Raw genomic sequence first — 24081 nt, forward strand, 5'->3', positions numbered from 1 at the left:
AAGTGATATTTGGAAGCCCACAGAGGGCTACGGTGAAAAAGGAAATATCCTCAGATGAAACCTGGAAAGAAGCTTTCTGAGAAACTGCTTTGTGTTCTGTTAATTCATCTCATAGAGTTACATCTGTATTTCGTGGATCTCTTTGCTAGCCTTATTTCTGTGGAATCTGAGAACAGATATTTCGGATCCCATTGATGACTATAGGGCCAAAGGAAATATCCTCCGATAACAAAGAGAAAGAAGCTTTCTGAGAAACTTCTTTGTGTTCTGTGAAATCATCTCACAGAGTTACAGCTTTCCCCTCAAGAAGCCTTTCGCTAAGACAGTTCTTGTGGAATTGGCAAAGTGATATATGGAAGCCCACAGAGGGATATGGTGAAAAAGGAAATATCCCCAGATGAAATCTGGAAAGAAGCTTTCTGAGAAACTGCTTAGTGTTCTGTTAATTCATCTCACAGAGTTACATCTGTATTTCGTGGATCTCTTTGCTAGCCTTATTTCTGTGGAATCTGAGAACAGATATTACGGATCCCATTGATGACTATAGGGCCAAAGGAAATATCCTGCGATAACAAAGAGAAAGAAGCTTTCTGAGAAACTTCTTTGTGTTCTGTGAAATCATCTCACAGAGTTAAAGCTTTCCCCTCAAGAAGCCTTTCGCTAAGACAGTGCTTGTGGAATTGGAAAAGTGATATTTTGAAGCCCACAGAGGGCTATGGTGAAAAAGGAAATATCCTCAGATGAAATCTGGAAAGAAGCTTTCTGAGAAACTGCTTAGTGTTCTGTTAATTCATCTCACAGAGTTACATCTGTATTTCGTGGATCTCTTTGCTAGCCTTATTTCTGTGGAATCTGAGAACATATATTTCGGATCCCATTGATGACTATAGGGCCAAAGGAAATATTCTGCGTTAACAAAGAGAAAGAAGCTTTCTGAGAAACTTCTTTGGGTTCTGTGAAATCATCTCACAGAGTTACAGCTTTCCCCTCAAGAAGCCTTTCGCTAAGACAGTTCTTGTGGAATTGGCAAAGAGATATTCGGAAGCCATAGAGGGCTATGGTGAAAAAGGAAATATCCTCAGATGAAATATGGAAAGAAGCTTTCTGAGAAACTGCTTAGTGTTCTGTTAATTCATCTCACAGAGTTACATGTGTATTTGGTGCATCGCTTTGCTAGCCTTATTTCTGTGGAATCTGAGAACAGATATTTCGGATCCCATTGATGACTATAGGGCCAAAGGAAATATCCTGCGATAACAAAGAGAAAGAAGCTTTCTGAGAAACTTCTTTGGGTTCTGTGAAATCATCTAACAGAGTTACAGCTTTCCCCTCAAGAAGCCTTTCGCTAAGACAGTTCTTGGGGAATTGGCAAAGTGATATTTGGAAGCCCATAGAGGGCTATGGTGAAAAAGGAAATATCCCCAGATGAAATCTGGAAAGAAGCTTTCTGAGAAACTGCTTAGTGTTCTGTTAATTCATCTCACAGAGTTACATCTGTATTTCGTGGATCTCTTTGCTAGCCTTATTTCTGTGGAATATGAGAACAGATATTTCGGATCCCATTGATGACTATAGGGCCAAAGGAAATATCCTCCGATAACAAAGAGAAAGAAGCTTTCTGAGAAACTTCTTTGTGTTCTGTGAAATCATCTCACAGAGTTACAGCTTTCCCCTCGAGAAGCCTTTCGCTAAGACATTTCTTGTGGAATTGGCAAAGTGATATTTGGAAGCCCCCAGAGGGCTATGGTGAAAAAGGAAATATCCTCAGATGAAATCTGGAAAGAAGCTTTCTGAGAAACTGCTTAGTGTTCTGTTAATTCATCTCACAGAGTTACATGTGTATTTGGTGCTTCTCTTTGCTAGCCTTATTTCTGTGGAATCTGAGAACAGATGTTTCGGATCCCATTGATGACTATAGGGCCAAAGGAAATATCCTGCGATAACAAAGAGAAAGAAGCTTTCTGAGAAACTTCTTTGGGTTCTGTGAAATCATCTCACAGAGTTACAGCTTTCCCGTCAAGAAGCCTTTCGCTAAGACAGTTCTTGTGGAATTGGCAATGTGATATTTGGAAGCCATAGAGGGCTATGGTGAAAAAGGAAATATCCTCACAGGAAATCTGGAAAGAAGCTTTCTGAGAAACTGCTTAGTGTTCTGTTAATTCATCTCACAGAGTTACATGTGTATTTCGTGGATCTCTTTTCTAGCCTTATTTCTGTGGAATCTGAGAACAGATATTTCTGATCCCTTTGAGAACTATAGGGCCAAAGGAAATATCCTCCGATAACAAAGAGAAAGAAGCTTTCTGAGAAACTTCTTTGTGTTCTGTGAAATCATCTCACAGAGTTACAGCTTTCCCCTCAAGAAGCCTTTCGCTAAGACAGTTCTTGTGGAATTGGCAAAGTGATATTTGGAACCCCATAGAGGGCTATGGTGAAAAAGGAAATATCCACAGATGAAATCTGGAAAGAAGTTTTCTGAGAAACTGCTTAGTGTTCTGTTAATTCATCTCACAGAGTTACATGTGTATTTGGTGCATCTCTTTGCTAGCCTTATTTCTGTGGAATCTGAGAACCGATATTTCGGATCCCTTTGAAGACTATAGGGCCAAAGGAAATATCCTCCGATAACAAAGAGAAAGAAGCTTTCTGAGAAACGTCTTTGTGTTCTGTGAAATCATCTCACAGAGTTACAGCTTTCCCCTCAAGAAGCCTTTCGCTAAGACAGTTCTTGTGGAATTGGCAAAGTGATATTTGGAAGCCCATAGAGGGCTATGGTGAAAAAGGAAATATCCTCAGATGAAATCTGGAAAGAAGCTTTCTGAGAAACTGATAAGTGTTCTGTTAATTCATCTCACAGAGTTACATGTGTATTTGGTGCATCTCTTTGCTTGCCTTATTTCTGTGGAATCTGAGAACAGATATTTCAGATCCCAATGATGACTATAGGGCCAAAGGAAATATCCTGCGATAACAAAGAGAAAGAAGCTTTCTGAGAATCTTCTTTGTGTTCTGTGAAATCATCTCACAGAGTTACAGCTTTCCCCTCAAGAAGCCTTTCGCTAAGACAGTTCTTGTGGAATTGGCAAAGTGATATTTGGAAGCCCACAGAGGGCTATGGTGAAAAAGGAAATATCCCCAGATGAAATCTGGAAAGAAGCTTTCTGAGAAACTGCTTAGTGTTCTGTTAATTCATCTCACAGAGTTACATCTGTATTTCGTGGATCTCTTTGCTAGCCTTATTTCTGTGGAATCTGAGAACAGATATTAAGGATCCCATTGATGACTATAGGGCCAAAGGAAATATCCTCCGATAACAAAGAGAAAGAAGCTTTCTGAGAAACTTCGTTGGGTTCTATGAAATCATCTCACAGAATTACAGATTTCCCCTCAAGAAGCCTTTCGCTAAGACAGTTCTTGTGGAATTGGCAAAGTGATATTTGGAAGCCCACAGAGGGCTATGGTAAAAAAGGAAATATCCCCAGATGAAATCTGGAAAGAAGCTTTCTGAGAAACTGCTTAGTGTTCTGTTAATTCATCTCACAGAGTTACATCTGTATTTCGTGGATCTCTTTGCTAGCCTTATTTCTGTGGAATCTGAGAACAGATATTTCGGATCCCATTGATGACTATAGGGCCAAAGGAAATATCCTCCGATAACAAAGAGAAAGAAGCTTTCTGAGAAACTTCTTTGTGTTCTGTGAAATCATCTCACAGAGTTACAGCTTTCCCCTCAAGAAGCCTTTCGCTAAGACAGTTCTTGTGGAATTGGCAAAGTGATATTTGGAAGCCCATAGAGGGCAATGGTGAAAAAGGAAATATCCTCAGATGAAATCTGGAAAGAAGCTTTCTGAGAAACTGCTTAGTGTTCTGTTAATTCATCTCACAGAATTACATGTGTATTTGGTGCATCGCTTTGCTAGCCTTATTTCTGTGGAATCTGAGAACAGATATTTCGGATCCCATTGATGACTATAGGGACAAAGGAAATATCCTGCGATAACAAAGAGAAAGAAGCTTTCTGAGAAACTTCTTTGGGTTCTGTGAAATCATCTCACAGAGTTACAGCTTTCCCGTCAAGAAGCCTTTCGCTAAGACAGTTTTTGTGGAATTGGCAATGTGATATTTGGAACCCCATAGAGGGCTATGGTGAAAAAGGAAATATCCTCAGATGAAATCTGGAAAGAAGCCTTTTGAGAAACTGCTTAGTGTTCTGTTAATTCATCTCACAGAATTACATGTCTATTTGGTGCATCTCTTTGCTAGCCTTATTTCTGTGGAATCTGAGAACAGATATTTCGGATCCCATTGAAGACTATAGGGCCAAAGGAAATATCCTCCGATAACAAAGAGAAAGAAGCTTTCTGAGAAACTTCTTTGGGTTCTGTGAAATCATCTCACAGAGTTACAGCTTTCCCCTCAAGAAGCCTTTCGCTAAGACAGTTCTTGTGGAATTGGCAAAGTGATATTTGGAAGCCCACAGAGGGCTACGGTGAAAAAGGAAATATCCTCAGATGAAACCTGGAAAGAAGCTTTCTGAGAAACTGCTTAGTGTTCTGTTAATTCATCTCATAGAGTTACATCTGTATTTCGTGGATCTCTTTGCTAGCCTTATTTCTGTGGAATCTGAGAACAGATATTTCGGATCCCATTGATGACTATAGGGCCAAAGGAAATATCCTCCGATAACAAAGAGAAAGAAGCTTTCTGAGAAACTTCTTTGTGTTCTGTGAAATCATCTCACAGAGTTACAGCTTTCCCCTCAAGAAGCCTTTCGCTAAGACAGTTCTTGTGGAATTGGCAAAGTGATATTTGGAAGCCCACAGAGGGATATGGTGAAAAAGGAAATATCCCCAGATGAAATCTGGAAAGAAGCTTTCTGAGAAACTGCTTAGTGTTCTGTTAATTCATCTCACAGAGTTACATCTGTATTTCGTGGATCTCTTTGCTAGCCTTATTTCTGTGGAATCTGAGAACAGATATTACGGATCCCATTGATGACTATAGGGCCAAAGGAAATATCCTGCGATAACAAAGAGAAAGAAGCTTTCTGAGAAACTTCTTTGTGTTCTGTGAAATCATCTCACAGAGTTAAAGCTTTCCCCTCAAGAAGCCTTTCGCTAAGACAGTGCTTGTGGAATTGGAAAAGTGATATTTTGAAGCCCACAGAGGGCTATGGTGAAAAAGGAAATATCCTCAGATGAAACCTGGAAAGAAGCTTTCTGAGAAACTGCTTAGTGTTCTGTTAATTCATCTCACAGAGTTACATCTGTATTTCGTGGATCTCTTTGCTAGCCTTATTTCTGTGGAATCTGAGAACATATATTTCGGATCCCATTGATGACTATAGGGCCAAAGGAAATATTCTGCGTTAACAAAGAGAAAGAAGCTTTCTGAGAAACTTCTTTGGGTTCTGTGAAATCATCTCACAGAGGTACAGCTTTCCCGTCAAGAAGCCTTTCACTAAGACAGTTCTTGTGGTATTGGCAATGTGATATTTGGAAGCCCATAGAGGCTATGGTGAAAAAGGAAATATCCTCAGATGAAATCTGGAAAGAAGCTTTCTGAGAAACTTCTTAGTGTTCAGTTAATTCATCTCACAGAGTTACATCTGTATTTCGTGGATCTCTTTGCTAGCCTTATTTCTGTGGAATCTGAGAACAGATATTTCGGATCCCTTTGATGACTATAGGGCCAAAGGAAATATCCTCCGATAACAAAGAGAAAGAAGCTTTCTGAGAAACTTCTTTGTGTTCTGTGAAATCATCTCACAGAGTTACAGCTTTCCCCTCGAGAAGCCTTTCGCTAAGACATTTCTTGTGGAATTGGCAAAGTGATATTTGGAAGCCCCCAGAGGGCTATGGTGAAAAAGGAAATATCCTCAGATGAAATCTGGAAAGAAGCTTTCTGAGAAACTGCTTAGTGTTCTGTTAATTCATCTCACAGAGTTACATGTGTATTTGGTGCTTCTCTTTGCTAGCCTTATTTCTGTGGAATCTGAGAACAGATGTTTCGGATCCCATTGATGACTATAGGGCCAAAGGAAATATCCTGCGATAACAAAGAGAAAGAAGCTTTCTGAGAAACTTCTTTGGGTTCTGTGAAATCATCTCACAGAGTTACAGCTATCCCGTCAAGAAGCCTTTCGCTAAGACAGTTTTTGTGGAATTGGCAATGTGATATTTGGAAGCCCATAGAGGGCTATGGTGAAAAAGGAAATATCCTCAGATGAAATCTGGAAAGAAGCTTTCTGAGAAACTGCTTAGTGTTCTGTTAATTCATCTCACAGAGTTACATCTGTATTTCGTGGATCTCTTTGCTAGCCTTATTTCTGTGGAATCTGAGAACAGATGTTTCGGATCCCATTGATGACTATAGGGCCAAAGGAAATATCCTCTGATAACAAAGAGAAAGAAGCTTTCTGAGAAACTTCTTTGGGTTCTGTGAAATCATCTCACAGAGTTACAGCTTTCCCCTCAAGAAGCCTTTCGCTAAGACAGTTCTTGTGGAATTGGCAAAGTGATATTTGGAAGCCCATAGAGGGCTATGGTGAAAAAGGAAATATCCTCAGATGAAATCTGGAAAGAAGCTTTCTGAGAAACTGCTTAGTGTTCTGTTAATTCATCTCACAGAGTTACATGTGTATTTGGTGCATCTCTTTGCTAGCCTTATTTCTGTGGAATCTGAGAACAGATATTTTGGATCCCATTGATGACTATAGGGCCAAAGGAAATATCCTGCGATAACAAAGAGAAAGAAGCTTTCTGAGAAACTTCTTTGGGTTCTGTGAAATCATCTCACAGAGTTACAGCTTTCCCCTAAAGAAGACTTTCGCTAAGACAGTTCTTGGGGAATTGGCAAAGTGATATTTGGAAGCCCATAGAGGGCTATGGTGAAAAAGGAAATATCCTCAGATGAAATCTGGAAAGAAGCTTTCTGAGAAACTGCTTAGTGTTCTGTTAATTCATCTCACAGAGTTACATCTGTATTTCGTGGATCTCTTTGCTAGCCTTATTTCTGTGGAATCTGAGAACAGATATTTCGGATCCCATTGATGACTATAGGGCCAAAGGAAATATCCTCCGATAACAAAGAGAAAGAAGCTTTCTGAGAAACTTCTTTGTGTTCTGTGAAATCATCTCACAGAGTTACAGCTTTCCCCTCAAGAAGCCTTTCGCTAAGACAGTTCTTGTGGAATTGGCAAAGTGATATTTGGAAGCCCACAGAGGGCTACGGTGAAAAAGGAAATATCCTCAGATGAAACCTGGAAAGAAGCTTTCTGAGAAACTGCTTAGTGTTCTGTTAATTCATCTCACAGAGTTACATCTGTATTTCGTGGATCTCTTTGCTAGCCTTATTTCTGTGGAATCTGAGAACAGATATTTCGGATCCCATTGATGACTATAGGGCCAAAGGAAATATCCTCCGATAACAAAGAGAAAGAGGCTTTCTGAGAAACTTCTTTGTGTTCTGTCAAATCATCTCACAGAGTTACAGCTTTCCCCTCAAGAAGCCTTTCGCTAAGACAGTTCTTGTGGAATTGGCAAAGTGATATTTGGAAGCCCATAGAGGGCAATGGTGAAAAAGGAAATATCCTCAGATGAAATCTGGAAAGAAGCTTTCTGAGAAACTGCTTAGTGTTCTCTTAATTCATCTCACAGAGTTACATGTGTATTTGGTGCATCTCTTTGCTAGCCTTATTTCTGTGGAATCTGAGAACAGATGTTTCGGATCCCATTGATGACTATAGGGCCAAAGGAAATATCCTGCGATAACAAAGAGAAAGAAGCTTTCTGAGAAACTTCTTTGGGTTCTGTGAAATCATCTCACAGAGTTACAGCTATCCCGTCAAGAAGCCTTTCGCTAAGACAGTTCTTGTGGAATTGGCAATGTGATATTTGGAAGCCCATAGAGGGCTATGGTGAAAAAGGAAATATCCTCAGATGAAATCTGGAAAGAAGCTTTCTGAGAAACTGCTTAGTGTTCTGTTAATTCATCTCACAGAGTTACATCTGTATTTCGTGGATCTCTTTGCTAGCCTTATTTCTGTGGAATCTGAGAACAGATGTTTCGGATCCCATTGATGACTATAGGGCCAAAGGAAATATCCTCTGATAACAAAGAGAAAGAAGCTTTCTGAGAAACTTCTTTGGGTTCTCTGAAATCATCTCACAGAGTTACAGCTTTCCCCTCAAGAAGCCTTTCGCTAAGACAGTTCTTGTGGAATTGGCAAAGTGATATTTGGAAGCCCATAGAGGGCTATGGTGAAAAAGGAAATATCCTCAGATGAAATCTGGAAAGAAGCTTTCTGAGAAACTGCTTAGTGTTCTGTTAATTCATCTCACAGAGTTACATGTGTATTTGGTGCTTCTCTTTGCTAGCCTTATTTCTGTGGAATCTGAGAACAGATGTTTCGGATCCCATTGATGACTATAGGGACAAAGGAAATATCCTGCGATAACAAAGAGAAAGAAGCTTTCTGAGAAACCTCTTTGGGTTCTGTGAAATCATCTCACAGAGTTACAGCTTTCCCGTCAAGAAGCCTTTCGCTAAGACAGTTCTTGTGGAATTGGCAATGTGATATTTGGAAGCCATAGAGGGCTATGGTGAAAAAGGAAATATCCTCACAGGAAATCTGGAAAGAAACTTTCTGAGAAACTGCTTAGTGTTCTGTTAATTCATCTCACAGAGTTACATGTGTATTTCGTGGACCTCTTTGCTAGCCTTATTTCTGTGGAATCTGAGAACAGATATTTCTGATCCCTTTGAGAACTATAGGGCCAAAGGAAATATCCTCCGATAACAAAGAGAAAGAAGCTTTCTGAGAAACTTCTTTGTGTTCTGTGAAATCATCTCACAGAGTTACAGCTTTCCCCTCAAGAAGCCTTTCGCTAAGACAGTTCTTGTGGAATTGGCAAAGTGATATTTGGAAGCCCACAGAGGGCTACGGTGAAAAAGGAAATATCCTCAGATGAAACCTGGAAAGAAGCTTTCTGAGAAACTGCTTAGTGTTCTGTTAATTCATCTCAAAGAGTTACATCTGTATTTCGTGGATCTCTTTGCTAGCCTTATTTCTGTGGAATCTGAGAACAGATATTTCGGATCCCATTGATGACTATAGGGCCAAAGGAAATATCCTCCGATAACAAAGAGAAAGAAGCTTTCTGAGAAACTTCTTTGTGTTCTGTGAAATCATCTCACAGAGTTACAGCTTTCCCCTCAAGAAGCCTTTCGCTAAGACAGTTCTTGTGGAATTGGAAAAGTGATATTTGGAAGCCCAGAGAGGGCTATGGTGAAAAAGGAAATATCCTCAGATGAAATCTGGAAAGAAGCTTTCTGAGAAACTGCTTAGTGTTCTGTTAATTCATCTCACAGAGTTACATGTGTATTTGGTGCATCTCTTTGCTAGCCTTATTTCTGTGGAATCTGAGAACAGATATTTCGGATCCCATTGATGACTATAGGGCCAAAGGAAATATCCTGCGTTAACAAAGAGAAAGAAGCTTTCTGAGAAACTTCTTTGGGTTCTGTGAAATCATCTCACAGAGTTACAGCTTTCCCCTCAAGAAGCCTTTCGCTAAGACAGTTCTTGTGGAATTGGCAAAGTGATATTTGGAAGCCCACAGAGGGCTATGGTGAAAAAGGAAATATCCCCAGATGAAATCTGGAAAGAAGCTTTCTGAGAAACTGCTTAGTGTTCTGTTAATTCATCTCACAGAGTTACATCTGTATTTCGTGGATCTCTTTGCTAGCCTTATTTCTGTGGAATCTGAGAACATATATTTCGTATCCCATTGATGACTATAGGGCCAAAGGAAATATTCTGCGTTAAAAAAGAGAAAGAAGCTTTCTGAGAAACTTCTTTGGGTTCTGTGAAATCATCTCACAGAGTTACAGCTTTCCCGTCAAGAAGCCTTTCACTAAGACAGTTCTTGTGGTATTGGCAATGTGATATTTGGAAGCCCATAGAGGGCTATGGTGAAAAAGGAAATATCCTCAGATGAAATCTGGAAAGAAGCTTTCTGAGAAACTTCTTAGTGTTCAGTTAATTCATCTCACAGAGTTACATCTGTATTTGGTGCATCTCTTTTCTAGCCTTATTTCTGTGGAATCTGAGAACAGATATTTCGGATCCCATTGATGACTACAGGGCCAAAGGAAATATCCTGCGATAACAAAGAGAAAGAAGCTTTCTGAGAAACTTCTTTGGGTTCTATGAAATCATCTCACAGAGTTACATATTTCCCCTCAAGAAGCCTTTCGCTAAGACAGTTCTTGTGGAATTGGCAAAGTGATATTTGGAAGCCCACAGAGGGCTATGGTAAAAAAGGAAATATCCCCAGATGAAATCTGGAAAGAAGCTTTCTGAGAAACTGCTTAGTGTTCTGTTAATTCATCTCACAGAGTTACATGTCTGTTTGGTGCATCTCTTTGCTAGCCTTATTTCTGTGGAATCTGAGAACAGATATTTCGGATCCCATTGATGACTATAGGGCCAAAGGAAATATCCTCCGATAACAAAGAGAAAGAAGCTTTCTGAGAAACTTCTTTGTGTTCTGGGAAATCATCTCACAGAGTTACAGCTTTCCCCTCAAGAAGCCTTTCGCTAAGACTGTTCTTGTGGAATTGGCAAAGTGATATTTGGAAGCCCATAGAGGGCTATGATGAAAAAGGAAATATCCTCAGATGAAATCTGGAAAGAAGCTTTCTGAGAAACTGCTTAGTGTTCTGTTAATTCATCTCACAGAGTTACATGTGTATTTGGTGCATCTCTTTGCTAGCCTTATTTCTGTGGAATCTGAGAACAGATATTTCGGATCCCTTTGAAGACTATAGGGCCAAAGGAAATATCCTCCGATAACAAAGAGAAAGAAGCTTTCTGAGAAACTTCTTTGTGTTCTGTGAAATCATCTCACAGAGTTACAGCTTTCCCCTCAAGAAGCCTTTCGCTAAGACAGTTCTTGTGGAATTGGCAAAGTGATATTTGGAAGCCCACAGAGGGCTACGGTGAAAAAGGAAATATCCTCAGATGAAACCTGGAAAGAAGCTTTCTGAGAAACTGCTTAGTGTTCTGTTAATTCATCTCACAGAGTTACATCTGTATTTCGTGGATCTCTTTGCTAGCCTTATTTCTGTGGAATCTGAGAACAGATATTTCGGATCCCATTTATGACTATAGGGCCAAAGGAAATATCCTCCGATAACAAAGAGAAAGAAGCTTTCTGAGAAACTTCTTTGTGTTCTGTGAAATCATCTCACAGAGTTACAGCTTTCCCCTCAAGAAGCCTTTCGCTAAGACAGTTCTTGTGGAATTGGCAATGTGATATTTGGAAGCCCATAGAGGGCTATGGTGAAAAAGGAAATATCCTCAGATGAAATCTGGAAAGAAGCTTTCTGAGAAACTGCTTAGTGTTCTGTTAATTCATCTCACAGAGTTACATCTGTATTTCGTGGATCTCTTTGCTAGCCTTATTTCTGTGGAATCTGAGAACAGATGTTTCGGATCCCATTGATGACTATAGGGCCAAAGGAAATATCCTCTGATAACAAAGAGAAAGAAGCTTTCTGAGAAACTTCTTTGGGTTCTCTGAAATCATCTCACAGAGTTACAGCTTTCCCCTCAAGAAGCCTTTCGCTAAGACAGTTCTTGTGGAATTGGCAAAGTGATATTTGGAAGCCCATAGAGGGCTATGGTGAAAAAGGAAATATCCTCAGATGAAATCTGGAAAGAAGCTTTCTGAGAAACTGCTTAGTGTTCTGTTAATTCATCTCACAGAGTTACATGTGTATTTGGTGCATCTCTTTGCTAGCCTTATTTCTGTGGAATCTGAGAACAGATATTTCGGATCCCATTGATGACTATAGGGCCAAAGGAAATATCCTGCGATAACAAAGAGAAAGAAGCTTTCTGAGAAACTTCTTTGGGTTCTGTGAAATCATCTCACAGAGTTACAGCTTTCCCCTCAAGAAGCCTTTCGCTAAGACAGTTCTTGGGGAATTGGCAAAGTGATATTTGGAAGCCCATAGAGGGCTATGGTGAAAAAGGAAATATCCCCAGATGAAATCTGGAAAGAAGCTTTCTGAGAAACTGCTTAGTGTTCTGTTAATTCATCTCACAGAGTTACATCTGTATTTCGTGGATCTCTTTGCTAGCCTTATTTCTGTGGAATCTGAGAACAGATATTTCGGATCCCATTGATGACTATAGGGCCAAAGGAAATATCCTGCGATAACAAAGAGAAAGAAGCTTTCTGAGAAACTTCTTTGGGTTCTGTGAAATCATCTCACAGAGTTACAGCTTTCCCCTCAAGAAGCCTTTCGCTAAGACAGTTCTTGTGGAATTGGCAAAGTGATATTTGGAAGCCCACAGAGGGCTATGGTGAAAAAGGAAATATCCCCAGATGAAATCTGGAAAGAAGCTTTCTGAGAAACTGCTTAGTGTTCTGTTAATTCATCTCACAGAGTTACATCTGTATTTCGTGGATCTCTTTGCTAGCCTTATTTCTGTGGAATCTGAGAACAGATATTACGGATCCCATTGATGACTATAGGGCCAAAGGAAATATCCTCCGATAACAAAGAGAAAGAAGCTTTCTGAGAAACTTCTTTGTGTTCTGTGAAATCATCTCACAGAGTTACAGCTTTCCCCTCAAGAAGCCTTTCGCTAAGACAGTTCTTGGGGAATTGGCAAAGTGATATTTGGAAGCCCATAGAGGGCTATGGTGAAAAAGGAAATATCCCCAGATGAAATCTGGAAAGAAGCTTTCTGAGAAACTGCTTAGTGTTCTGTTAATTCATCTCACAGAGTTACATCTGTATTTCGTGGTTCTCTTTGCTAGCCTTATTTCTGTGGAATCTGAGAACAGATATTTCGGATCCCATTGATGACTATTGGGCCAAAGGAAATATCCTGCGATAACAAAGAGAAAGAAGCTTTCTGAGAAACTTCTTTGGGTTCTGTGAAATCATCTCACAGAGTTACAGCTTTCCCCTCAAGAAGCCTTTCGCTAAGACAGTTCTTGTGGAATTGGCAAAGTGATATTTGGAAGCCCACAGAGGGCTATGGTGAAAAAGGAAATATCCCCAGATGAAATCTGGAAAGAAGCTTTCTGAGAAACTGCTTAGTGTTCTGTTAATTCATCTCACAGAGTTATATCTGTATTTCGTGGATCTCTTTGCTAGCCTTATTTCTGTGGAATCTGAGAACAGATATTACGGATCCCATTGATGACTATAGGGCCAAAGGAAATATCCTCCGATAACAAAGAGAAAGAAGCTTTCTGAGAAACATCTTTGTGTTCTGTGAAATCATCTCACAGAGTTACAGCTTTCCCCTCAAGAAGCCTTCGGCTAAGACAGTGCTTGTGGAATTGGCAAAGTGATATTTGGAAGCCCACAGAGGGCTATGGTGAAAAAGGAAATATCCTCAGATGAAACTTGGAAAGAAGCTTTCTGAGAAACTGATTAGTGTTCTGTTAATTCATCGCACAGAGTTACATGTGTATTTGGTGCATCTCTTTGCTAGCCTTATTTCTGTGGAATCTGAGAACAGATATTTCGGATCCCATTGATGACTATAGGGCCAAAGGAAATATCCTGCGATAAGAAAGAGAAACAAGCTTTCTGAGAAACTTCTTTGGTTTCTGTGAAATCATGTCACAGAGTTACAGCTTTCCCCTCAAGAAGCCTTTCGCTAAGACAGTTCTTGTGGAATTGGCAAAGTGATATTTGGAAGCCCACAGAGGGCTATGGTGAAAAAGGAAATATCCCCAGATGAAATCTGGAAAGAAGCTTTCTGAGAAACTGCTTAGTGTTCTGTTAATTCATCTCACAGAGTTACATCTGTATTTCGTGGATATCTTTGCTAGCCTTATTTCTGTGGAATCTGAGAACAGATATTTCGGATCCCATTGATGACTATAGGGCCAAAGGAAATATCCTCTGATAACAAAGAGAAAGAAGCTTTCTGAGAAACTTCTTTGTGTTCTGTGAAATCATCTCACAGAGTTACAGCTTTCCCCTCAAGAAGCCTTTCGCTAAGACAGTTCTTGTGGAATTGGCAAAGTGATATTAGGAAGCCCATAGAGGGCTATGGTGAAAAAGGAAATATCCTCAGATGAAATCTGGAAAGAAGCTTTCTGAGAAACTGCTTAGTATTCTGTAAATTCATCTCACAGAGTTACATGTGTATTTGGTGCATCTCTTTGCTAGCCTTATTTCTGTGGAATCTGAGAACAGATGTTTCGGATCCCATTGATGACTATAGGGCCAAAGGAAATATCCTGCGATAACAAAGAGAAAGAAGCTTTCTGAGAAACTTCTTTGGGTTCTGTGAAATCATCTCACAGAGTTACCGCTATCCCGTCAAGAAGCCTTTCGCTAAGACAGTTCTTGTGGAATTGGCAATGTGATATTTGGAAGCCCATAGAGGGCTATGGTGAAAAAGGAAATATCCTCAGATGAAATCTGGAAAGAAGCTTTCTGAGAAACTGCTTAGTGTTCTGTTAATTCATCTCACAGAGTTACATCTGTATTTCGTGGATCTCTTTGCTAGCCTTATTTCTGTGGAATCTGAGAACAGATATTTCGGTTCCCATTGATGACTATAGGGCCAAAGGAAATATCCTCCGATAACAAAGAGAAAGAAGCTTTCTGAGAAACTTCTTTGGGTTCTGTGAAATCATCTCACAGAGTTACAGTTTTCCCCTCAAGAAGCCTTTCGCTAAGACAGTTCTTGTGGAATTGGCAAAGTGATATTTGGAAGCCCATAGAGGGCTATGGTGAAAAAGGAAATATCCTCAGATGAAATCTGGAAAGAAGCTTTCTGAGAAACTGCTTAGTGTTCTGTTAATTCATCTCACAGAGTTACATGTGTATTTGGTGCATCTCTTTGCTAGCCTTATTTCTGTGGAATCTGAGAACAGATATTTCGGATCCCATTGATGACTATAGGACCAAAGGAAATATCCTGCGATACCAAGAGAAAGAAGCTTTCTGAGAAACTTCTTTTTGTTCTGTGAAATCATCTCACAGAGTTACAGCTTTCCCCTCAAGAAGCCTTTCGCTAAGACAGTTCTTGTGTAATTGGCAAAGTGATATTTGGAAGCCCACAGAGGGCTATGGTGAAAAAGGAAATATCCCCAGATGAAATCTGGAAAGAAGCTTTCTGAGACACTGCTTAGTGTTCTGTTAATTCATCTCAAAGAGTTACATCTGTATTTCGTGGATCTCTTTGCTAGCCTTATTTCTGTGGAATCTGAGAACAGATATTTCGGATCCCATTGAAGACTATAGGGCCAAAGGAAATATCCTGCGATAACAAAGAGAAAGAAGCTTTCTGAGAAACTTCTTTGGGTTCTGTGAAACCATCTCACAGAGTTACAGCTTTCCCGTCAAGAAGCCTTTCGCTAAGACAGGTCTTGTGGAATTGGCAATGTGATATTTGGAAGCCGTAGAGGGCTATGGTGAAAAAGGAAATATCCTCAGATGAAATCTGGAAAGAAGCTTTCTGAGAAACTGCTTAGTGTTCTGTTAATTCATCTCACAGAGTTACATGTGTATTTCGTGGATCTCTTTGCTAGCCTTATTTCTGTGGAATCTGAGAACAGATATTTCTGATCCCTTTGAGAACTATAGGGCCAAAGGAAATATCCTCCGATAACAAAGAGAAAGAAGCTTTCTGAGAAACTTCTTTGTGTTCTGTGAAATCATCTCACAGAGTTACAGCTTTCCCCTCAAGAAGCCTTTCGCTAAGACAGTTCTTGTGGAATTGGCAAAGTGATATTTGGAAGCCCATAGAGGGCTATGGTGAAAAAGGAAATATCCTCAGATGAAATCTGGAAAGAAGCTTTCTGAGAAACTGCTTAGTGTTCTGTTAATTCATCTCACAGAGTTACATGTCTATTTGGTGCATCTCTTTGCTAGCCTTATTTCTGTGGAATCTGAGAACAGATATTTCGGATCCCATTGAAGACTATAGGGCCAAAGGAAATATCCTCCGATAACAAAGAGAAAGAAGCTTTCTGAGAAACTTCTTTGTGTTCTGTGAAATCATCTCACAGAGTTACAACTTTCCCCTCAAGAAGCCTTTCGCTAAGACAGTTCTTGTGGAATTGGCAAAGTGATATTTGGAAGCCCACAGAGGGCTACGGTGAAAAAGGAAATATCCTCAGATGAAACCTGGAAAGAAGCTTTCTGAGAAACTGCTTAGTGTTCTGTTAATTCATCTCACAGAGTTACATCTGTATTTCGTGGATCTCTTTGCTAGCCTTATTTCTGTGGAATCTGAGAACAGATATTTCGGATCCCATTGATGACTATAGGGCCAAAGGAAATATCCTCCGATAACAAAGAGAAAGAAGCTTTCTGAGAAACTTCTTTGTGTTCTGTGAAATCATCTCACAGAGTTACAGCTTTCCCCTCAAGAAGCCTTTCGCTAAGACAGTTCTTGTGGAATTGGCAAAGTGATAATTGGAAGCCCATAGAGGGCTATGGTGAAAAAGGAAATATCCTCAGATGAAATCTGGAAAGAAGCTTTCTGAGAAACTGCTTAGTGTTCTGTTAATTCATCTCACAGAGTTACATGTGTATTTGGTGCATCTCTTTGCTAGCCTTATTTCTGTGGAATCTGAGAACAGATATTTCGGATCCCATTGATGACTATAGGGCCAAAGGAAATATCCTCCGATAACAAAGAGAAAGAAGCTTTCTGAGAAACTTCTTTGTGTTCTGTGAAATCATCTCACAGAGTTACAGCTTTCCCCTCAAGAAGCCTTTCGCTAAGACAGTTCTTGTGGAATTGGCAAAGTGATATTTGGAAGCCCTCAGAGGGCTATGGTGAAAAAGGAAATATCCTCAGATGAAACCTGGAAAGAAGCTTTCTGAGAAACTGCTTAGTGTTCTGTTAATTCATCTCACAGAGTTACATCTGTATTTCGTGGATCTCTTTGGTAGCCTTATTTCTGTGGAATCTGAGAACATATATTTCGGATCCCTTGATGACTATAGGGCCAAAGGAAATATTCTGCGTTAACAAAGAGAAAGAAGCTTTCTGAGAAACTTCTTTGGGTTCTGTGAAATCATCTCACAGAGTTACAGCTTTCCCGTCAAGAAGCCTTTCGCTAAGACAGTTCTTGTGGAATTGGCAAAGTGATAATTGGAAGCCCATAGAGGGCTATGGTGAAAAAGGAAATATCCTCAGATGAAATCTGGAAAGAAGCTTTCTGAGAAACTGCTTAGTGTTCTGTTAATTCATCTCACAGAGTTACAGGTGTATTTGGTGCATCTCTTTGCTAGCCTTATTTCTGTGGAATCTAACAGATATTTCGGATCCCATTGATGACTATAGGGCCAAAGGAAATATCCTCCGATAACAAAGAGAAAGAAGCTTTCTGAGAAACTTCTTTGTGTTCTGTGAAATCATCTCACAGAGTTACAGCTTTCCCCTCAAGAAGCCTTTCGCTAAGACAGTTCTTGTGGAATTGGCAAAGTGATATTTGGAAGCCCACAGAGGGCTACGGTGAAAAAGGAAATATCCTCAGATGAAACCTGGAAAGAAGCTTTCTGAGAAACTGCTTAGTGTTCTGTTAATTCATCTCACAGAGTTACATCTGTATTTCGTGGATCTCTTTGCTAGCCTTATTTCTGTGGAATCTGAGAACAGATATTTCGGATCCCATTGATGACTATAGGGCCAAAGGAAATATCCTCCGATAACAAAGAGAAAGAGGCTTTCTGAGAAACTTCTTTGTGTTCTGTGAAATCATCTCACAGAGTTACAGCTTTCCCCTAAAGAAGCCTTTCGCTAAGACAGTTCTTGTGGAATTGGCAAAGTGATATTTGGAAGCCCATAGAGGGCAATGGTGAAAAAGGAAATATCCTCAGATGAAATCTGGAAAGAAGCTTTCTGAGAAACTGCTTAGTGTTCTGTTAATTCATCTCACAGAATTACATGTGTATTTGGTGCATCGCTTTGCTAGCCTTATTTCTGTGGAATCTGAGAACAGATATTTCGGATCCCATTGATGACTATAGGGACAAAGGAAATATCCTGCGATAACAAAGAGAAAGAAGCTTTCTGAGAAACTTCTTTGGGTTCTGTGAAATCATCTCACAGAGTTACAGCTTTCCCGTCAAGAAGCCTTTCGCTAAGACAGTTTTTGTGGAATTGGCAAAGTGATATTTGGAAGCCCACAGAGGGATATGGTGAAAAAGGAAATATCCCCAGATGAAATCTGGAAAGAAGCTTTCTGAGAAACTGCTTAGTGTTCTGTTAATTCATCTCACAGAGTTACATCTGTATTTCGTGGATCTCTTTGCTAGCCTTATTTCTGTGGAATCTGAGAACAGATATTACGGATCCCATTGATGACTATAGGGCCAAAGGAAATATCCTGCGATAACAAAGAGAAAGAAGCTTTCTGAGAAACTTCTTTGTGTTCTGTGAAATCATCTCACAGAGTTAAAGCTTTCCCCTCAAGAAGCCTTTCGCTAAGACAGTGCTTGTGGAATTGGAAAAGTGATATTTTGAAGCCCACAGAGGGCTATGGTGAAAAAGGAAATATCCTCAGATGAAACCTGGAAAGAAGCTTTCTGAGAAACTGCTTAGTGTTCTGTTAATTCATCTCACAGAGTTACATCTGTATTTCGTGGATCTCTTTGCTAGCCTTATTTCTGTGGAATCTGAGAACATATATTTCGGATCCCATTGATGACTATAGGGCCAAAGGAAATATTCTGCGTTAACAAAGAGAAAGAAGCTTTCTGAGAAACTTCTTTGGGTTCTGTGAAATCATCTCACAGAGGTACAGCTTTCCCGTCAAGAAGCCTTTCACTAAGACAGTTCTTGTGGTATTGGCAATGTGATATTTGGAAGCCCATAGAGGCTATGGTGAAAAAGGAAATATCCTCAGATGAAATCTGGAAAGAAGCTTTCTGAGAAACTTCTTAGTGTTCAGTTAATTCATCTCACAGAGTTACATCTGTATTTCGTGGATCTCTTTGCTAGCCTTATTTCTGTGGAATCTGAGAACAGATATTTCGGATCCCTTTGATGACTATAGGGCCAAAGGAAATATCCTCCGATAACAAAGAGAAAGAAGCTTTCTGAGAAACTTCTTTGTGTTCTGTGAAATCATCTCACAGAGTTACAGCTTTCCCCTCGAGAAGCCTTTCGCTAAGACATTTCTTGTGGAATTGGCAAAGTGATATTTGGAAGCCCCCAGAGGGCTATGGTGAAAAAGGAAATATCCTCAGATGAAATCTGGAAAGAAGCTTTCTGAGAAACTGCTTAGTGTTCTGTTAATTCATCTCACAGAGTTACATGTGTATTTGGTGCTTCTCTTTGCTAGCCTTATTTCTGTGGAATCTGAGAACAGATGTTTCGGATCCCATTGATGACTATAGGGCCAAAGGAAATATCCTGCGATAACAAAGAGAAAGAAGCTTTCTGAGAAACTTCTTTGGGTTCTGTGAAATCATCTCACAGAGTTACAGCTATCCCGTCAAGAAGCCTTTCGCTAAGACAGTTTTTGTGGAATTGGCAATGTGATATTTGGAAGCCCATAGAGGGCTATGGTGAAAAAGGAAATATCCTCAGATGAAATCTGGAAAGAAGCTTTCTGAGAAACTGCTTAGTGTTCTGTTAATTCATCTCACAGAGTTACATCTGTATTTCGTGGATCTCTTTGCTAGCCTTATTTCTGTGGAATCTGAGAACAGATGTTTCGGATCCCATTGATGACTATAGGGCCAAAGGAAATATCCTCTGATAACAAAGAGAAAGAAGCTTTCTGAGAAACTTCTTTGGGTTCTGTGAAATCATCTCACAGAGTTACAGCTTTCCCCTCAAGAAGCCTTTCGCTAAGACAGTTCTTGTGGAATTGGCAAAGTGATATTTGGAAGCCCATAGAGGGCTATGGTGAAAAAGGAAATATCCTCAGATGAAATCTGGAAAGAAGCTTTCTGAGAAACTGCTTAGTGTTCTGTTAATTCATCTCACAGAGTTACATGTGTATTTGGTGCATCTCTTTGCTAGCCTTATTTCTGTGGAATCTGAGAACAGATATTTCGGATCCCATTGATGACTATAGGGCCAAAGGAAATATCCTGCGATAACAAAGAGAAAGAAGCTTTCTGAGAAACTTCTTTGGGTTCTGTGAAATCATCTCACAGAGTTACAGCTTTCCCCTAAAGAAGCCTTTCGCTAAGACAGTTCTTGGGGAATTGGCAAAGTGATATTTGGAAGCCCATAGAGGGCTATGGTGAAAAAGGAAATATCCCCAGATGAAATCTGGAAAGAAGCTTTCTGAGAAACTGCTTAGTGTTCTGTTAATTCATCTCACAGAGTTACATCTGTATTTCGTGGATCTCTTTGCTAGCCTTATTTCTGTGGAATCTGAGAACAGATATTTCGGATCCCATTGATGACTATAGGGCCAAAGGAAATATCCTCCGATAACAAAGAGAAAGAAGCTTTCTGAGAAACTTCTTTGTGTTCTGTGAAATCATCTCACAGAGTTACAGCTTTCCCCTCAAGAAGCCTTTCGCTAAGACAGTTCTTGTGGAATTGGCAAAGTGATATTTGGAAGCCCACAGAGGGCTACGGTGAAAAAGGAAATATCCTCAGATGAAACCTGGAAAGAAGCTTTCTGAGAAACTGCTTAGTGTTCTGTTAATTCATCTCACAGAGTTACATCTGTATTTCGTGGATCTCTTTGCTAGCCTTATTTCTGTGGAATCTGAGAACAGATATTTCGGATCCCATTGATGACTATAGGGCCAAAGGAAATATCCTCCGATAACAAAGAGAAAGAGGCTTTCTGAGAAACTTCTTTGTGTTCTGTCAAATCATCTCACAGAGTTACAGCTTTCCCCTCAAGAAGCCTTTCGCTAAGACAGTTCTTGTGGAATTGGCAAAGTGATATTTGGAAGCCCATAGAGGGCAATGGTGAAAAAGGAAATATCCTCAGATGAAATCTGGAAAGAAGCTTTCTGAGAAACTGCTTAGTGTTCTCTTAATTCATCTCACAGAGTTACATGGGTATTTGGTGCATCTCTTTGCTAGCCTTATTTCTGTGGAATCTGAGAACAGATGTTTCGGATCCCATTGATGACTATAGGGCCAAAGGAAATATCCTGCGATAACAAAGAGAAAGAAGCTTTCTGAGAAACTTCTTTGGGTTCTGTGAAATCATCTCACAGAGTTACAGCTATCCCGTCAAGAAGCCTTTCGCTAAGACAGTTTTTGTGGAATTGGCAATGTGATATTTGGAAGCCCATAGAGGGCTATGGTGAAAAAGGAAATATCCTCAGATGAAATCTGGAAAGAAGCTTTCTGAGAAACTGCTTAGTGTTCTGTTAATTCATCTCACAGAGTTACATCTGTATTTCGTGGATCTCTTTGCTAGCCTTATTTCTGTGGAATCTGAGAACAGATGTTTCGGATCCCATTGATGACTATAGGGCCAAAGGAAATATCCTCTGATAACAAAGAGAAAGAAGCTTTCTGAGAAACTTCTTTGGGTTCTGTGAAATCATCTCACAGAGTTACAGCTTTCCCCTCAAGAAGCCTTTCGCTAAGACAGTTCTTGTGGAATTGGCAAAGTGATATTTGGAAGCCCATAGAGGGCTATGGTGAAAAAGGAAATATCCTCAGATGAAATCTGGAAAGAAGCTTTCTGAGAAACTGCTTAGTGTTCTGTTAATTCATCTCACAGAGTTACATGTGTATTTGGTGCTTCTCTTTGCTAGCCTTATTTCTGTGGAATCTGAGAACAGATGTTTCGGATCCCATTGATGACTATAGGGACAAAGGAAATATCCTGCGATAACAAAGAGAAAGAAGCTTTCTGAGAAACCTCTTTGGGTTCTGTGAAATCATCTCACAGAGTTACAGCTTTCCCGTCAAGAAGCCTTTCGCTAAGACAGTTCTTGTGGAATTGGCAATGTGATATTTGGAAGCCATAGAGGGCTATGGTGAAAAAGGAAATATCCTCACAGGAAATCTGGAAAGAAACTTTCTGAGAAACTGCTTAGTGTTCTGTTAATTCATCTCACAGAGTTACATGTGTATTTCGTGGATCTCTTTGCTAGCCTTATTTCTGTGGAATCTGAGAACAGATATTTCTGATCCCTTTGAGAACTATAGGGCCAAAGGAAATATCCTCCGATAACAAAGAGAAAGAAGCTTTCTGAGAAACTTCTTTGTGTTCTGTGAAATCATCTCACAGAGTTACAGCTTTCCCCTCAAGAAGCCTTTCGCTAAGACAGTTCTTGTGGAATTGGCAAAGTGATATTTGGAAGCCCACAGAGGGCTACGGTGAAAAAGGAAATATCCTCAGATGAAACCTGGAAAGAAGCTTTCTGAGAAACTGCTTAGTGTTCTGTTAATTCATCTCAAAGAGTTACATCTGTATTTCGTGGATCTCTTTGCTAGCCTTATTTCTGTGGAATCTGAGAACAGATATTTCGGATCCCATTGATGACTATAGGGCCAAAGGAAATATCCTCCGATAACAAAGAGAAAGAAGCTTTCTGAGAAACTTCTTTGTGTTCTGTGAAATCATCTCACAGAGTTACAGCTTTCCCCTCAAGAAGCCTTTCGCTAAGACAGTTCTTGTGGAATTGGAAAAGTGATATTTGGAAGCCCAGAGAGGGCTATGGTGAAAAAGGAAATATCCTCAGATGAAATCTGGAAAGAAGCTTTCTGAGAAACTGATTAGTGTTCTGTTAATTCATCTCACAGAGTTACATGTGTATTTGGTGCATCTCTTTGCTAGCCTTATTTCTGTGGAATCTGAGAACAGATATTTCGGATCCCATTGATGACTATAGGGCCAAAGGAAATATCCTGCGTTAACAAAGAGAAAGAAGCTTTCTGAGAAACTTCTTTGGGTTCTGTGAAATCATCTCACAGAGTTACAGCTTTCCCCTCAAGAAGCCTTTCGCTAAGACAGTTCTTGTGGAATTGGCAAAGTGATATTTGGAAGCCCACAGAGGGCTATGGTGAAAAAGGAAATATCCCCAGATGAAATCTGGAAAGAAGCTTTCTGAGAAACTGCTTAGTGTTCTGTTAATTCATCTCACAGAGTTACATCTGTATTTCGTGGATCTCTTTGCTAGCCTTATTTCTGTGGAATCTGAGAACATATATTTCGTATCCCATTGATGACTATAGGGCCAAAGGAAATATTCTGCGTTAAAAAAGAGAAAGAAGCTTTCTGAGAAACTTCTTTGGGTTCTGTGAAATCATCTCACAGAGTTACAGCTTTCCCGTCAAGAAGCCTTTCACTAAGACAGTTCTTGTGGTATTGGCAATGTGATATTTGGAAGCCCATAGAGGGCTATGGTGAAAAAGGAAATATCCTCAGATGAAATCTGGAAAGAAGCTTTCTGAGAAACTTCTTAGTGTTCAGTTAATTCATCTCACAGAGTTACATCTGTATTTGGTGCATCTCTTTTCTAGCCTTATTTCTGTGGAATCTGAGAACAGATATTTCGGATCCCATTGATGACTACAGGGCCAAAGGAAATATCCTGCGATAACAAAGAGAAAGAAGCTTTCTGAGAAACTTCTTTGGGTTCTATGAAATCATCTCACAGAGTTACATATTTCCCCTCAAGAAGCCTTTCGCTAAGACAGTTCTTGTGGAATTGGCAAAGTGATATTTGGAAGCCCACAGAGGGCTATGGTAAAAAAGGAAATATCCCCAGATGAAATCTGGAAAGAAGCTTTCTGAGAAACTGCTTAGTGTTCTGTTAATTCATCTCACAGAGTTACATGTCTGTTTGGTGCATCTCTTTGCTAGCCTTATTTCTGTGGAATCTGAGAACAGATATTTCGGATCCCATTGATGACTATAGGGCCAAAGGAAATATCCTCCGATAACAAAGAGAAAGAAGCTTTCTGAGAAACTTCTTTGTGTTCTGGGAAATCATCTCACAGAGTTACAGCTTTCCCCTCAAGAAGCCTTTCGCTAAGACTGTTCTTGTGGAATTGGCAAAGTGATATTTGGAAGCCCATAGAGGGCTATGATGAAAAAGGAAATATCCTCAGATGAAATCTGGAAAGAAGCTTTCTGAGAA

The sequence above is a fragment of the Macaca nemestrina genome, chromosome 9 (assembly GCF_043159975.1).
Source record: "Macaca nemestrina isolate mMacNem1 chromosome 9, mMacNem.hap1, whole genome shotgun sequence".
Lineage (NCBI taxonomy): Eukaryota > Metazoa > Chordata > Mammalia > Primates > Cercopithecidae > Macaca > Macaca nemestrina.